General features: G+C 31.9%; 1 protein-coding gene across 3 annotated transcripts in view; it reads left to right on the top strand.

The window, feature by feature from the left end:
• Nucleotides 1–15,577, top strand: part of LOC145279940 (uncharacterized) — a 149,538-nt gene that overhangs the window by 85,573 nt on the left and 48,388 nt on the right. The window contains exon 1 of one of the 3 annotated variants that reach the window (XM_080131526.1): nucleotides 772–907. The exons of 1 other annotated variant lie outside the window; for it this stretch is intronic. The gene's annotated coding sequence lies outside the window, so the exon portion shown is untranslated. Of the gene's footprint in view, nucleotides 1–771; nucleotides 908–15,577 lie in introns of those variants that run through there. One more of the 3 variants, XM_080131528.1, reaches the window with a different exon arrangement.

The raw sequence follows: 15,577 nt of genomic DNA, 5'->3' as shown, positions 1-15,577 counted from the left end.
CACACACACTTGTGATAGATACACACACTCACACACACACACACACACACACACACACACACACACACACACACACTGGGAAATGTTTATTCAATTATATTTCACTTTTTATGTAAACCAGTACTTTAATTTATGAAGGTCGGTGTAACTACGGAGCATATGCAAATAAATGACAATAGTCTATATTCCCAATTTCAAGATGTTGTCCATCTTACCGTTTATTTCTTTAAGTACGTTGAAATGCACAATTCTTGACAGCACTTGGTTCGTGGCGCAGAATTATTCATGTAATTATTATGCGAACTTTTGAATTTTATTCCGCCCTTACTGATCAGAAGATAAAGAAATTTAAAGAAAATAAAAGAATATTCTTTTCTCTGTTTTTTTTTTTTTTTGTTGTTTTTTTCAAGATTACAAAATCCGAAAATTCGGAGAAACTTCAAACACTGCGTAATAAATTGAAAAATCATTGCAACTTCTGTTCTATAAACTTTAAATGCGATTGATAATCGAAAACCTGTAAACGTCGTCATTTGAAATACGCACGGACATTCTTACGATGGAGACCCATTCCTCAACAAACTTTCTCCCCCCACTTCGGGACGTCACGACCTGCGCAATTTTTATCCAATTAAAAAAAAGGGAAAAATATCGTAACAGCCAATCCTTTACTAGGAAAAAAAAAAAAAAAAAACAACAAAAAAATACACATATAAGGCTCTTGGGAAAAAAAAAAAAAAAAAAAAAATAAAGAAAAAGAAAATGGAAAGAAGAGAAAAGAAAAGAAAAAAGCTGTTATTACTCCGTAACACTTAGGCTTTCCCCTTATGTCACTAAGTTAAAAACCCGTCTAGTGGCGTTAGAGAGACAAGAATGTTTATACGGTGTGGCGGTGTGTGCGTAAGTTGTACGTTTTTGCTTTTAATGTTCGTGTTTTTTTTCTTTATATACTTTTATTTTCCTTTTGTAAATTTAAATATCTATATTTTAAGATGGAGATAATATAAAGTTGGTTTAAACTTTTACGAGTAAAAATGAAAACCCGCATTTTTATTTAAAATTTGGTACTTATACAGTTTAATAACGGCACTAAAAATGAAAGTATCGAGAAAAAAAAAAGGGGGGGGTTGTATTACTGTACACAGATTCGAAAAAGTCGTCAAAAAACAAATATATAACAAATAAATGTTATCAAAGGCAAGATAAGTTACTTTTCTGCCAAACTGGATATATTATTGTGTTTTTATCCATTGTAACATTTATTCAGCTCGAAAAACAGTGTTTACCGATGTATGCGAAAATTAAAGATGGCGTCTCAGTGTCTCACACCTTCTTTAACACCGTAAGTTTAGAAAAAGGTGTTATAAATAAAAAACTAGAAAAAATACTATTAAAAACCCGCCGAATATATATCAACCTATGTCACGGTAACATTGAATGAGCGAGTTTTTAACAGTATTTTATCGGGTTTTTTATTTATAACCTCTTTTCCCAAACTTACCGTGTTAAAGAGACTCAGACGCCATCTTGAACATCGGTAAACACTGTATGGTTTTCGAGCTGAATAAACATGTTACATTGAATAAAAACACGGAAAATATATCCAGTTTGGTAGAAAAGTAATTTATCTTGCCTTTGATAACATTTATTTGTTATATATTTGTTTTTTGACAACTTTTTCGAATCTGTGTGTACAGTAATACCAACCCGAAAATGATAACCTATTTTGGATAATTTCATTTTGTCAAAAATCTCGAAATTCCGGATAAGGAAATTTGGGTTTTTATTACTGTACAGATAAATTCGAAAAAGTTGTCAAAAAACAAATATATAATAAATGTTATCAAAGGCAAGATAAATTACTTTTCTACCAAACTGGATATAATTTTCGTGTTTTTTATTCAATTAAACATGTTTATTCAGCTCGAAAAGCATACAGTGTTTACCGATGTATTGGAAAATTTAAAATGGCGGCCGACTCTCTCTTTAACACGGTAAGTTCGGGAAAAGGTGTAATAAATAAACTAGACAAAATACTGTTAGAAATTCACTCAATATGTTACCGTGACATAACTTGACATATATTCGGTGTTTTTTTTTAATAGTATTTTGTCTAGTTTATTATTTATAACACCTTTTCCCGAACTTACCATGTTAAAGAGAGAGTCGGCCGCCATTTTGAACTTTCCAATACATCGGTAAACACTATGCTTTTTGAGCTGAATAAACATGTTACATTGAATAAAAACACCAAAATTATATCCAGTTTGGTAGAAAAGTAATTTATCTTGCCTTTGATAACATTTATTTGTTATATATTTGTTTTTACAACTTTTTCGAATCTGTGTACAGTAATACAAACCCGGAAATTTGTATGTGTGGCTTTTTTGTTTTTTTTATTTTGGTTAAACTTTGCGCTTTTCGGACTAATATATATATATATATATATATATATATATATTTTGCTGAATATTTGTTTTTGGCCGGAGATTAGTAATTTTTATTTTTCTCTTTAATAATGTTTGAATAAAATAAGATTCTTTTTCTCGTCGAGTAAGTTTTTTTTTTTGTAATTATTCATGAAAAATAAAAAGTACTCGTGCTCTTATTGATGCGTGCTGAATTAATGTTATTTAGAAAGCCATTCTTAACATGGAGACTATTCTATTCTGTACTTTCACTTAACAATTTAATAAAAACAGCTGCCAATTTTCATGCTTACAATTACCTATAACCCTGATTTGTGTACCCCCCCCCCAAAAAAAAAACTTAATTGTACCTATTTACTATGCCTCCCCACGGGACAGAGTTAGATACCAGGGTCGTTTTTTAACGTGGAGAAAAGGTACAAAAATAAAAATTGTCTCAGTCGTGAAGGATTTCTCCTCCACTGAAAGAACAAGAAATAGAAGTGCAGTATCTGAAGAACAGATACTACACTTTGATCTTGACCAAAAGGCCAAGGAAAACTTAATTGTAAGCCAATTTTAAATTAGCTAAATTGCGTCCTTGGGTATCGCATCCTGAAATCTTGATTCTTATTCTTTTTATCAAAACAAAAATATTAACGACTGACAAGTTTCGACTGTCTAAGACAGAATGTAATATAATTTATATAAACGATAAAAATGTCTTTAAAAATATTAACGAAGCATTTTCAGTTATCCATGTTATCTCGAGAGAAAAAAAGAAAAGAAAAAAGGCCCCTGAAATGTGTAAATATGCTAGAAACATCGAGATTTTAACAAAATGGATGCCAGGATGAAGTATTCCAATCCAGAGGTACGAAAAACTTAAAATAAATGTTAAAGGCAAGATAATTTACTGACTGGTTAAGTTTTTAGTATTTTTTTTTATTTAGTATAAAATTTTCATTTGGTTCGAAAAACGTAATATTAAGTGTTACCGAAAAATAAACAAACCAAAAAATTGTCGCGATGTTTTTTGAATTCTTGCGCGTATACAAATGGTCACCTACGATAACATACAATTACATGACTTAATATTTGAAACACTTGTTTGTGGCGAAAATATGCGCACGATTACGTGTATAGAAATGGTCACCTAACATAAGAATTATAAAATTTCATCGCGTAGAACTATTGCGTTTTTAGTAAAATAAAGTCTATCCCTACAGAACATATTGCCATAAACAAGTAATCTAAATATTCGTTCCAAATTATGCCCCTATTCACTTTATGATGTCTAAGAAAAATGCATTTTACCCAGTTTCCTTAAAAAAAAATATATATATATTTAACTATAATTTTCTATTCGATGAATTTTCGTAATTTTTGGATATAGTACTATTTTCGACATAATTAAATACGTATGCTTCACATGACAAAGAATCGGTTAGTTTACCGTCTTAAACACCTGTGTCCGATCATTAAACTATGAATAATAAACGATAGTTTTTATTTTATTTTTTTTTTTTACGAGAGTAAACACTCAAGTCAGAAATTTCGTGAAAACTATTGAATAATTCCACCCGCTATCTTTCGAAGTTTATAACTCCTCAAAAAATGTAATTCAAGCCCTAATTTTTTTTTATTTCAATTAAAGGGGCAAGGATCAAGGTTTCATTAAAAAGTGTTTAAGGTTTTAAACTTCGGACTTTACAGGTAAATTTCTAAAACACTACTTTTTTTTTTTTTTAAATTTAAATATATTTATTTTATCTTCAATTTGTAATATATAAAACTTTGGTACATAAATTATTTACTTTTTAATAGACATTTGAAAATGGGGCGGGGGCGTGAATTTTAAAAAACGTTTGTCTAAAATAGTCAGTTTATTGGAAAGAATAAGATTTCACATTGACCCTGAAAATATCGTAAAAATGGAATCTATAGAAAAATTGATAGATTTTTGAAGTTTAAAAATTGAAATAATGAACTCGTAACATTCAATTAATTTCATTACTATTTAAAAAAAAAAAATATTTCTATAACTTTTTATACAACTTTATTTTGGAAGTATAATCCATAAAGAAAATAAACAACCCACCTTTTAAAAGAAATTACGAGGTTTTTATATTTTATTTGCAGTTTCGTGTTAGGGGTATCAAATTCCTACAAAAATTCTGATATACCCAACTCGTAAAATAATACCTTTATTCCAAACTTCACTCAAAATATATTTCACAAAAGCAAGTTATTAGTCGATGACGCGATTATTTTTCCCCCGACACAATTGACGTTCAACATTTTTACCTGAAATTCTTAAAAAAAAAAAAAAAAAATCAATTACCGACATGAATTTTAAAATAAAAAGCAATTGGAAAAAAAATAATCAAAAACTACTGGCTTTAGTTTTGTTTTTTATTCAATTGTAAGGTTAAAGTACAGATTAGGTACAAAATACCCTCCTCTCCGCTCCCATGTTAAGATTGGCTTTTTAAATAATAACGTTATTTCAGTACGGGGAAAAATGTTTAAAAACTTTCCAACTTGATGCTCACCTTTTAAAATGACGACTTATAAGTTTTCGCGTATGCTGAAACAAATATCACATTTAAAATTTGCGCAGACAGTTTTCTGGATATTAAGGCCTTTCTATCCAATGTACCTATTTACTATGCCTCCCCACGGGACAGAGTTAGACACCAGGGTCGTTTTTTAACGTGGAGAAAAGGTACAAAAATAAAAATTGTCACAGTCGTGAAGGATTTCTCCTCCACCGAAAGAACAAGAAAAAGAAGTGCAGCATCTGAAGAACAGATACTACACTTTGAGCTTGTCCCGAAGGCCAAGAATTTTATCCAATGTAATCCATTGTTTTTAATGATTTTCTTCCCCCCCCCCCCAAGCTGATGCGTGTTACAAAACTTCTATTCCCGCACATGTTAAATGTCAGCGGAGTTTACAGTTCTTAAGTAATAGATTGGGGGGAAAATATTTTAATATTCAAAACTATTTGACTTCGCAAAATTTAAGTCTTATATTCGTTTGTAACAGACCCAAAATCTTAAAATCGTCATTTTTAAATGTGTCAAGAAAAAAAAAAAAAATAAATGAAAAAAAAAATAAAGTTCATATCAAATATATAATAGTACACATATCCACCCTTCATTAGTCTTTGATTAGTGGACATTAACAATGCCCCCCCCCCCCCCGATATCTTTTTTTTTTTTTTTTTTTTTTTTTTCATCGGATTATGTTAGTCACTTGTATTTGATAAGTGGCTACTTCCCTCAAAATCGATATTTACGTGAATTTTAAATAGTTACTAACAGGGAGGCCCGACGTTGTCCAGGATTAAATGATCAATGAATGATTCACGTTCTTATATTTTTATTATCGAAATCGGTGAAATCTCCCCCCCTTTTTTTTTTTTTTTTTTTTAATCAAATTTGGCGGTGTAAATTATTTGACTGACAAAGTTATAAAAACTTTTTATATAAAACACAGAAGGCTGAAATAAAATACAATTTTTATTTTTACATCATTTTTATTAGACTAAATATACAAGCGATTTAACTTTACAAACGTTTGACAGATTGGCCTTTTTTTTAAGCTCTTGAAACTGCTTTGTTCGCGATTTTTGTAATGAAAGTGCGTAAAAAAAGGCTAAATTTGGCCTTAAAAAGGCCAATCTGTCAAACCTTAGAAAGGCTAAATTTTAAAAACCATGACAACTCGATTGTCGTATATTTAGTCTAATAAAAAATGTTGAAAACTTTTTCGGGTTCTATTTCATTATATATTATAGTAATGTGTTTTACACAATTTTTTTTTTTTTTTTTTTTTTTTTTTTGTCTGTCAAATAATTTACGCCGCTAAACTACACATTTGCTTCAAATTGATTGTCTGCACTAATTGTATGGAGACTCATCGGGGCGTACCGGGAGAAGGCTTCACATGCCTCCCTGCAGTGACTTAATCCACAATACGTTGTTGCCTTCATCGCATTGTAGAGAACCTACTGTTGATTTTTCATGAAATTATTTTTAATATATATTAAAGTTTAATAGGTATTAACGTTTGAATTAGTTTCAAATAAAAAGTCAAGTCACGCTTCAATTTTGCTCTAAAACTATATATTTATTTCGAACGCACCCCTGTCATATCAAAGAACCTAGTGTTAATTTTATGTCTGGCCTTATTTCAAATGTTTAGTATCATAGTGCAATTGTGCTTTAAACAAATAATCGTTTCGAACGCAGCCCCCGTCATATCAAAGAACCTAGTGTTACACCATGCCTTTCGGCTTGAGATTTTTCAAAAGAGATTACGTGGGAAAAATCGCCTGTTCCTCCTTTCATCGGGTTTTATCAATTATCGATACGTAAACATTCCGATGCAAAGCCTATTTAAGAACACTGCCGTTAAGTCAGTAATCTATAATAATCGTCGGAAAAAGTGAATAAACAAAACTTTTTTTTTTTTTCTAATATTAATATTTAAAAAAAAAAAAATAAAACTGCTTAATCAATTTTATTTTTTTATAGTTATTTTTAAGCATGAAAGTTAACAATGCTGGTTGCTTTTATTTACTTCCCCACGAAGGTAGTTAGATAAAAGGTCTGTTTTTAATAGGAGAGTGGGGGGGGGGGGAGATTCAGCTTCCCTAAAAAAAAAAAAAAAAAAAAAAAAAAAAAAAAAACGGAGGGGTATCTGGATTAGATCCTTAAAATAGAATTTATCTCTTGGAGTTTTCCATCACTGATCAGTGGCGGAATGTGTCAGAACAGATCCTACACTTTGCTACTAGTCAAAAATCGTCGACTATTTATTTAAAAATACATCGGAGAAAATAAATTTCAATCTGTCATGGATCTGCACATCTTAAGACGCCATTTTATTTGCTATTCAAGTAAAAAAAAAAAAAATAAAAAAATAAAAAAAAAGTACTCATGTACTTATTGATCCGTGCTGAAATAATAACGTTATTATTTAAAAAAGCTGTTCTTAACATGGGGAGGGTGTTTTGTACCTATTCTGTACTTTAACCTTACAATTGAATAAAAAAAATAAAAAAAAACTTTAATTAAACTTGAAAATACGATTTTAAAAAAATAGCACGGATCAGTAAGTGCCACCCCAAAAATGTTATAACTTTAGCGTGTTCAGGCTGAACGCTGGTATTTTTAGACCTTAGCCACGTGAGCGCAGCAGACAATGTCCTCCAATGAGCAATGTTTCCTTTCTTTTATATTTAAAAAAAAACAAAAAAAAAACTCAACGTTAAAAGGTCGTTCTTTTGTGCTTTCCCGATGTGATTGAATGACCTCTGACCCACGTTTACCCTTTTCTCTAGAAGCCGAGACTAACGACGCACGAGACGGCATTGCTTCTGCACATGCCGTTGTTGTGTGCATTCGTTATGTATTAAAAGAATGCTTAATAGATCCAATACACGTCTCCGTCTACGACATCCGTTTGAATCAACAATCGCTATCTTATTTTGCACGACGTGTAATGTACGAGGCGAGGGTATCCAGATCGCGAGAGGGACACCTTTATCTATTCAAACGACACCCACCCTTTCTCATATTTCGCAGTAGTAGGACTTAGGAAAAACGATCAAGAACTTAACACTGGACATCAGACATTTGCACGCCACTGCGTGTAATCTATTTCGGGTTTGTGTTACTGTACACAGATTCGAAAAAGTTGTCAAAAAAAAAAAAAAATATATATATATATATATATATATATATATATATATAAACAAATAAATATTATCAAAGGCAAGATAAGTTACTTTTCTGCCAAACTGGATACATTTTTATTTTTTTTATTTTTATTCAATGTAACATGTTTATTCAGTTCGAAAAACATGCAGTGTTTACCGACGTATTGGAAAATTCAAAATGGCGCCCGCGCCCGACACTCTAACATGGTAGGTTTGGGAAAAGGTGTTATAAATAATAAACTAGATAAAATACTATTTAAACAAACACCGAATATATGTCAACTTATGTCACGGTAACATATGAGCGAATTTCTAACAGTATTTTGTATAGTTTATTATTTATAACATCTTTTCCTGAACTTACCGTGTTAAAGAGAGTGTCGGGCGCCATTTTGAATTTTCCAATACATCGGTAAACACTGTATGCTTTTTGAGCTGAATGAACATGTTACATTGAATTAATTCAAAATGGCGGCCGACTCTCTCTTTAACACGGTAAGTTCGGGAAAAGGTGTTATAAATAATAAACTAGATAAAATACTATTTAAAAAACACCGAATATATGTCAACTTATGTCACGGTAACATATATTGAGCAAATTCTAAGTATTTTTCCCCCTAAAAAGATGCCGGGTACTAACAGGTTTGGCACACCCCTAACCAACACAAGTGTTTCCGTGGAACGCATTGGATGTGAACTTTGTCAATCTACGTAACCACTCCCTCTCTCTCCTCCTCCCCCCCTCTCTCTCTCTCTCGCTTGCTTACCGCCTTTCCCCCTGCTCGTCTTATGTTCTTATGGGCCTCCATACAAAAAGAACGCCGTCTCTTCAATACGGTTGTTTTTGTGTGTGTGTTTCACAGTCGCGGTAGCTTCGAAAAACAATTCCTAACAAACTTATGTCACTTTGTTACAAAAAGCAAAAATTGCTAGTTTTGAGCGAAAATTTCCTTTAGATTTATTTCAAATCTTATGTATGCAGAAAACCCTATGTAAGTTTGATTTTTTTTTTTTTTTTTTTTTTTTTTTTTTTTTTTTTTTTGAGAGGGGGGGCAAAACTATAGAAAAATGTTTTACGGTTGTTATAAAAAAATGGAACGAAAATTTAAGGTACCCCCTTAGGCGTGAATAGTTACATGGCGGCCAGCATATATTTTTTTTTTTTGGGGGGGGGGGTTGTATTACTGTACACAGATTCGAAAAAGTTGTCAAAAAACAAATATAGAACAAATAAATGTTATCAAAGGCAAGATAAGTTACTTTTCTACCAAACTGGATATATTTTTCGTGTTTTTATTCAATGTAACATGTTTATTCAGCTCGAAAAGCATACAGTGTTTACCGATGTATTGGAAAATTCAAGATGGCGTCTGATTCTCTCTTTAACACGTTAAGTTTGGGAAAAGGTGTTATAAATAAAAAAAACCATACAAAATACTATTAAAAACCCGCCGAATATATGTCAACCTATGTCACGGTAACGTATATTGAGCGAGTTTTTAACAGTATTTTATCTGGGTTTTTATTTATAACACCTTTTCCCAAACTTAACGTGTTAAAGAGAGAATCAGACGCCATCTTGAATTTTCCAATACATCGGTAAACACTGTTTTTCGAGCTGTATAAACATGTTACATTGAATAAAAACACGAAAAATATATCCAGTTTGGTAGAAAAGTAACTTATCTTGCTTTTGATAACATTTATTTGTTATATATATTTTTTGACAACTTTTTCGAATCTGTGTACAGTAATACAAACCCTTTTTTTTAAAAATAGCTTTTCTCTTACAAAGTGCGGATAACATGTTTAATTTATTTACGTTGGCTTAATTTTTTTTTTTTTTTTTTTTTTCATGAATATTAAAAAGTAAACCATTTATTGATAATTTATCACTTTTGCAAACAGGTAGCTTTGCAGTTTAGTTATACAAATATCCTCGAACTATGTGATCAATGATAGGGACTCGTTCGGTTGACATCGGTATTTCGATTAATATGAATAGAAGTTTATGTACCGTAAAATTCAACCAAAGTAATTTATCTTGCCTTTGATAACATTTATTTGTTATATATTTGTTTTTTGATAACTTTTTCGAATCTGTGTGTACAGTAATACAAACCCTAAACATCTACGCAATACGAAGATATTTTTGGTAAATTTTTACGAGTGCCCCAGCAGATTATAAACACCAACCTCCCCATGTTAAGAACGGCTTTAAGAATAAACACCTCAACCTCGAAAGCCATTCATAACATGGTGATATTGAGGGGGGGGGTATTCCGAAAGCTGTTAACATGGCGTGATTGGGGGTGTTTATACTACGCTGGGACAGGTCGTAAAAATATATATTTTTTAATCCAAACTATTAGATTTTTAGTTTAATGTGGCAAGATTGGTTAGCTTTGTTCATATTGTGTAGAAGCACACTTTTTTCTCCCAACATATACACACGCTAAAATATTGTGTTACAGATTAAGTTATGTTTGAAAAATAAAAAATTGACGCATACAAGATCCAATCAGACACTTATCAATATTATATACAATAAAAATATATTTCAAAGCTATTTAAATTATAAGTGTGCTGAAAAAAAAAATATCGCATTAAAAAAATAGGACCAGCAATTTTGGTGCTAATGCAGATTGCAGAGAGTGATCCGCGCTATTTTTTTTTTTTAAATCGTATTTCCACGTTTAAAGTTTATTTTATTCAATTGAATAGGTACAAAACATCCTCCCCATGTTAAGAATGTCTTTTTAAATAAAATTATTTTAGCACGAATAATCACTCTGCACGAGTATCGCAATTTGTTTTACTTTTACGATACTGAAAATATACTTTTCAAAATTAAATAATTGATATTTTTTTAGATTAGGTCCACCTCCACAATTTTTTTTTTTAAATGACAACTTTTAAAGATGTTCGACTATACAGAGTACGAAATTTGCATTGAAATTTTGCAGAAATAATTAGTTACCGAGATATAAAAAGTTGTATTATGCATTGTTTTTTTGGCGGCCATCTTTTTTTTTTTACGCGCATGCAGTGTCAGTCGTAGATGAGTAGATTTGTTTATGGCGCGCGCGCACGCGCGTAAAAAATGGCCGACCAAGAATACAATGCCTAATACAACTTATATTTCGATAACTAATTATTTCTGCAAAAATTCAATACGATTTTCGTATTCAGCATAGCCGAAAACCTATAAAAGTCGTCATTTAAAAGTAAATTGTTGAGGTGGACCTAATCTGAAAATTTACCATTACTTTCCTACCAAACTGGATATAATTTTCGTGTTTTTATTCAATTTAACATGTTTATTCAGCTCGAAAAGCATACAGTGTTTACCGATGTATTGGAAAATTCAAAATGGCGTCCGACTCTCTCTTTAACATAGTAAGTTCGGGAAAAGGTGTTATGAATAATAAACTATACAAAATACTATTAAAAACCACCGAATATATGTCAACTTATGTCACGGTAACATATATTGAGCGAATTTCTAACAGTATTTTGTCTAGTTTATTATTTATTACACCTTTTTCCGAACTTACTATGTTAAAGAGAGAGTCGCCCGCCATTTTGAATTTTCCAATATATCGGTAAACACTGTATGCTTTTCGAGCTGAATAAACATGTTAAATTGAATAAAAACACGAAAATTATAACCAGTTTGGTAGAAAAGTAATTTATCTTGCCTTTGATAACATTTATTTGTTATATATTTGTTTTTTGACAACTTTTTCGAATCTGTGTACAGTAATACAAACCCGATGTTTAAAGAAACAAACGCTAAATTAAACATTTTTTTTTCTTTTTGGCTTGTTTCACCTTATGCGCCCCCCCTCTCTCTCTCTCTCTTATACTCTTTGAAGACGCTTTAAAATTTTGAATTGTTCAATTATTTAGCTTGAGTTATCTCGTTGAATGTCTGTATTATGAACATATCAATCACGACACGAAGATGAAATATTCCAAAAATGACGTAATTTTATCAAGTATCATTTTTACTAAAGAAAATCACATTTTACTGTTTTGATGAGGGTGACAAAAAAAAAAAAAAAAACGTCCAGGACACTGGCAGACAACTCTAATGCACGTAAAACTAAAAGCGATCACTGATTGCCTCCCCTTATCTCTAAAACATCGTCTGTAACTTATCAGTAACAAGTCAGCAATTTTATTTTTCCTAAAAAAAAAAAAAGATAATTTTTTGATTTTTGGAATATAAAACTTCATTCCATGACAAGTTGGTACAATATGAAACATTCTCCATTTTTGCTTATTCCTAATCTGAATAAGCACTTTTTTCAGTTTTTCTGAGAAAAAACGTATTTTTTCTGGTACTCATGCGCTTATTCATCCGTGCTGAAATAATTTTATTTAAAAAGCCATTCTTAACATTGGGAGAGGGTGTTTTGTACATATTCTGTACTTTAACCTTGCAATTGAATAAAAAAAAAAAAAAAACCCATAAAACTTTAAATTTGGAAATACGGTTTTAAAAAAATAGCGCGGATCAATAAGCGCATTAGCACCGAAATATGATTTGTTTATTTTTTTTTTAATATTTTAATTTATTTATATTAGACTTTTTTAAAAGTTCCTATTCACTTGGCTCTCCGCGAGGGCAGTTAGACACAAGGTCGTGTTTCAATATCGGGAAAATCCAGCTCCCCAAAAGGGGTACTCTTGATAGGAACAAAAATTGTCAGGTTTGTATTAATATAAACAGATTCGAAAAAGTTGTCATATATATATATATGACAAATAGTTATCAAAGGCAAGAGAAGTTACCTTTCTACCTAACTGGATCATTTTAGAGTTTTTAATGCAACGTGTTTATTCTGCTCGAAAAATAGCGTATGCCTATGTATTTGAAAATTACAAATGGACTAGGTGTATCAATTTTTGTAGGAATTTGACACCCGTAACACAAAACTGCGATTAAAAAAAAAAAAAAAAAAAAAAAAAAAAAACCCTCGTAATTTCTCTTTTAAAAGTGGGTTATTTTCTTTATGGATTATACTTCCAAAATAAACTATTGAAGTTGTTTTAAAAGTAATAGAAATATATTTTTTTTTATTTCTTTAAAAAACAGTAATGAAATTGAATTTTACGAGCTCAGTATTTTTCAATTTTTAAACTTAAAATCATTTTTTTTTATTGATTCAATTTTTACGATATTTTCAGGGCCAATGTGAAATTTTATGCTCTTTCCAATAAACCGAATATAATATTTTAGACAAACTGAATTTTTTAAATTCACGCCCCCCTCCCCATTTTCAAGTGTCTATTAAAAAGTAAATAATTTACTCAGTTTTATATATCACAAATTGAAGATAAAAGATCAATATATTCAAATTTAAAACAAAGTGTTATTTAAAAATTTACCTGTAAAGTCCAAAGTTTAAAACCTTTCTTAACCACTTTTTTTTTTTTTTAATGAAACCTTGGTTCTTGCTCCTTTAATTGAAAAAAAAAAAAAAAAAAAAAAAAAAAGGGGGGGGGGGCTTGAATTACATTTTTCGAGGAGTTATAAGCTTGGAAAGACGGGGTGGAATTGTTCAATATTTTTCACGAAATTTCTGACACGGTAAATGAGTTAAATATAAAATTTAAAAAAAGCTATACAAAATACTGTTAAAAACTTACCGAATATAGGTCAACGTATATCACGGTAACATTGAGTTTCTAGCAGTATTTTGTATAAATTTTATTTTTAACTCATTTTCCCAAACTTACCGTGTTCAACAGTACGACGCCATTTTTAATTTTCCATTGTTATATATTTGTTTTTTGACAACTTTTTCGAATCTGTATAGTAGTACAAACTCAAATTGTCTCTGTCGTGAAGGATTTCTCATCCACTGGCCGAAGGAGAGAAAAAGTGACGTGTAGCATCAGAGCGGGGAGGGGGAGTCCGTTGATACCGATCGCATGAGAACCCTTCTGCCTACTCAGCTGACCTATTTCCGTTAAAAAAAAAATCTGATTAAAGATTTTTTTTGAATCCTAGGAATCTGGCGTAATACCTTCCGAATGTAGACGAGAAATGTTTGCGTCATAAGTAATGATAACCTGGGTATTTAAAAAATATTACTAAAAAGTATTACTAATTGTTAATGCTATATTTCCTCCTGCGCAAGGCCTACAGGCGAATGTAATTTTTGTGTCTTGGCATAAAGAACTATTGGAATGTGTCATCTACCGTGCTCATGGTGTGTGTGTGTGTGTGGGGGGGTCCCTTGGCTCCCAAAACAAGATATTAGACCATTCCAGTAATGACCCGTTCTCTGTTGATGCGATGTAATTCTAGTTACACAACTGCGATGGACTGAACATGTGGCCCAAATGGAAAACTATCGCATCCCACAAATTTTTATTAGATGGAAAATGGGTACAAAAAGATTGGTGGGCAGAAACTCCGCTACAAGGATGTGATAAAGCGCCACCTAAAGGCAATGAACACGACCGCTCATAATGGGGAGGAGTTAGCAGCAGACCGAAGTTGCTAGCGCAATAGCCTTTATAAAAGGCAAAAGTGAAGGTTAAGTCTGAACCAAAACATTACCGAAGGCACAACCCCGGTAACCACTCATGCGCAACTACTGGGGCAACTTTCCACATCGAGCGTTGACTGCTGCATTACCGTAGAATAAAGTACTGCGACCCTGACTAGACATCTTCAGCTATGAAGGACGGCATGATGATGATTGCTGGTTCTGTCCACCTTGCCAGGCTTTGAGTTTTCTCTTTTGAGAAGGGGTTAGTTTATTAAGCGCCATTATCGCGGAATGCCGACAGGGTTGCACCGACATATTTTGCGAGTTCAGAGAACTCCCCCTCTGGGGGTGATGACTTTTCAATCCCGCTTACCGACCCTCGTATCTCATTTCTCGCGGCGGAAGAGAAATAAATACGTCTACCGTTCTATTTCAAAATGCAGTCGGCTCATTAACCTTATGACAGTTGCATTCACTTCAAGTGGGTTTTGAACCGGCTTTCTCCAAAAGAGGAAATGTCGAGGGAATATTCCCGGTCACATATTCCGGTTAGGAATGTTAAATTTTTTGCAGTTCTTGCAGGGAGGTGTCTAGATCCTCACATATACAGCGCCTAGTATTCGCAAATTGTCACCTATCTGCTACTGACCAGGTTCAACGTTGCTTAACTTCAGTGACCTGACGAAGACCGGTGTGTAAACGTAATCAACTCTATCCCTAGCCCGGTCTTCCTTCTTTCCTAGAAGTGAAATGTCAAAAATTGCCATCTTTAGCCGTAAAAAAGTTACCAACTTAACAAGATGTATACTTTGTCCCAAACTGATATTTACGGTATCTTCAAATGTTCATATCTCTATAGATAAGAGATGTGTCTGAAAATATTTAACCGATAAACTCTTATTCTAGCGATCACATAACACTGGAATCAA

The sequence above is a fragment of the Euprymna scolopes genome, chromosome 7 (genome assembly GCF_053919585.1).
Source record: "Euprymna scolopes isolate OS-2025 chromosome 7, ASM5391958v1, whole genome shotgun sequence".
In the NCBI taxonomy this organism is placed as follows: Eukaryota; Metazoa; Mollusca; class Cephalopoda; order Sepiida; family Sepiolidae; genus Euprymna; species Euprymna scolopes.
The sequence above is the reverse complement of the archived record's forward strand: the minus strand, read 5'-3'. Positions and strand labels throughout refer to the sequence as shown.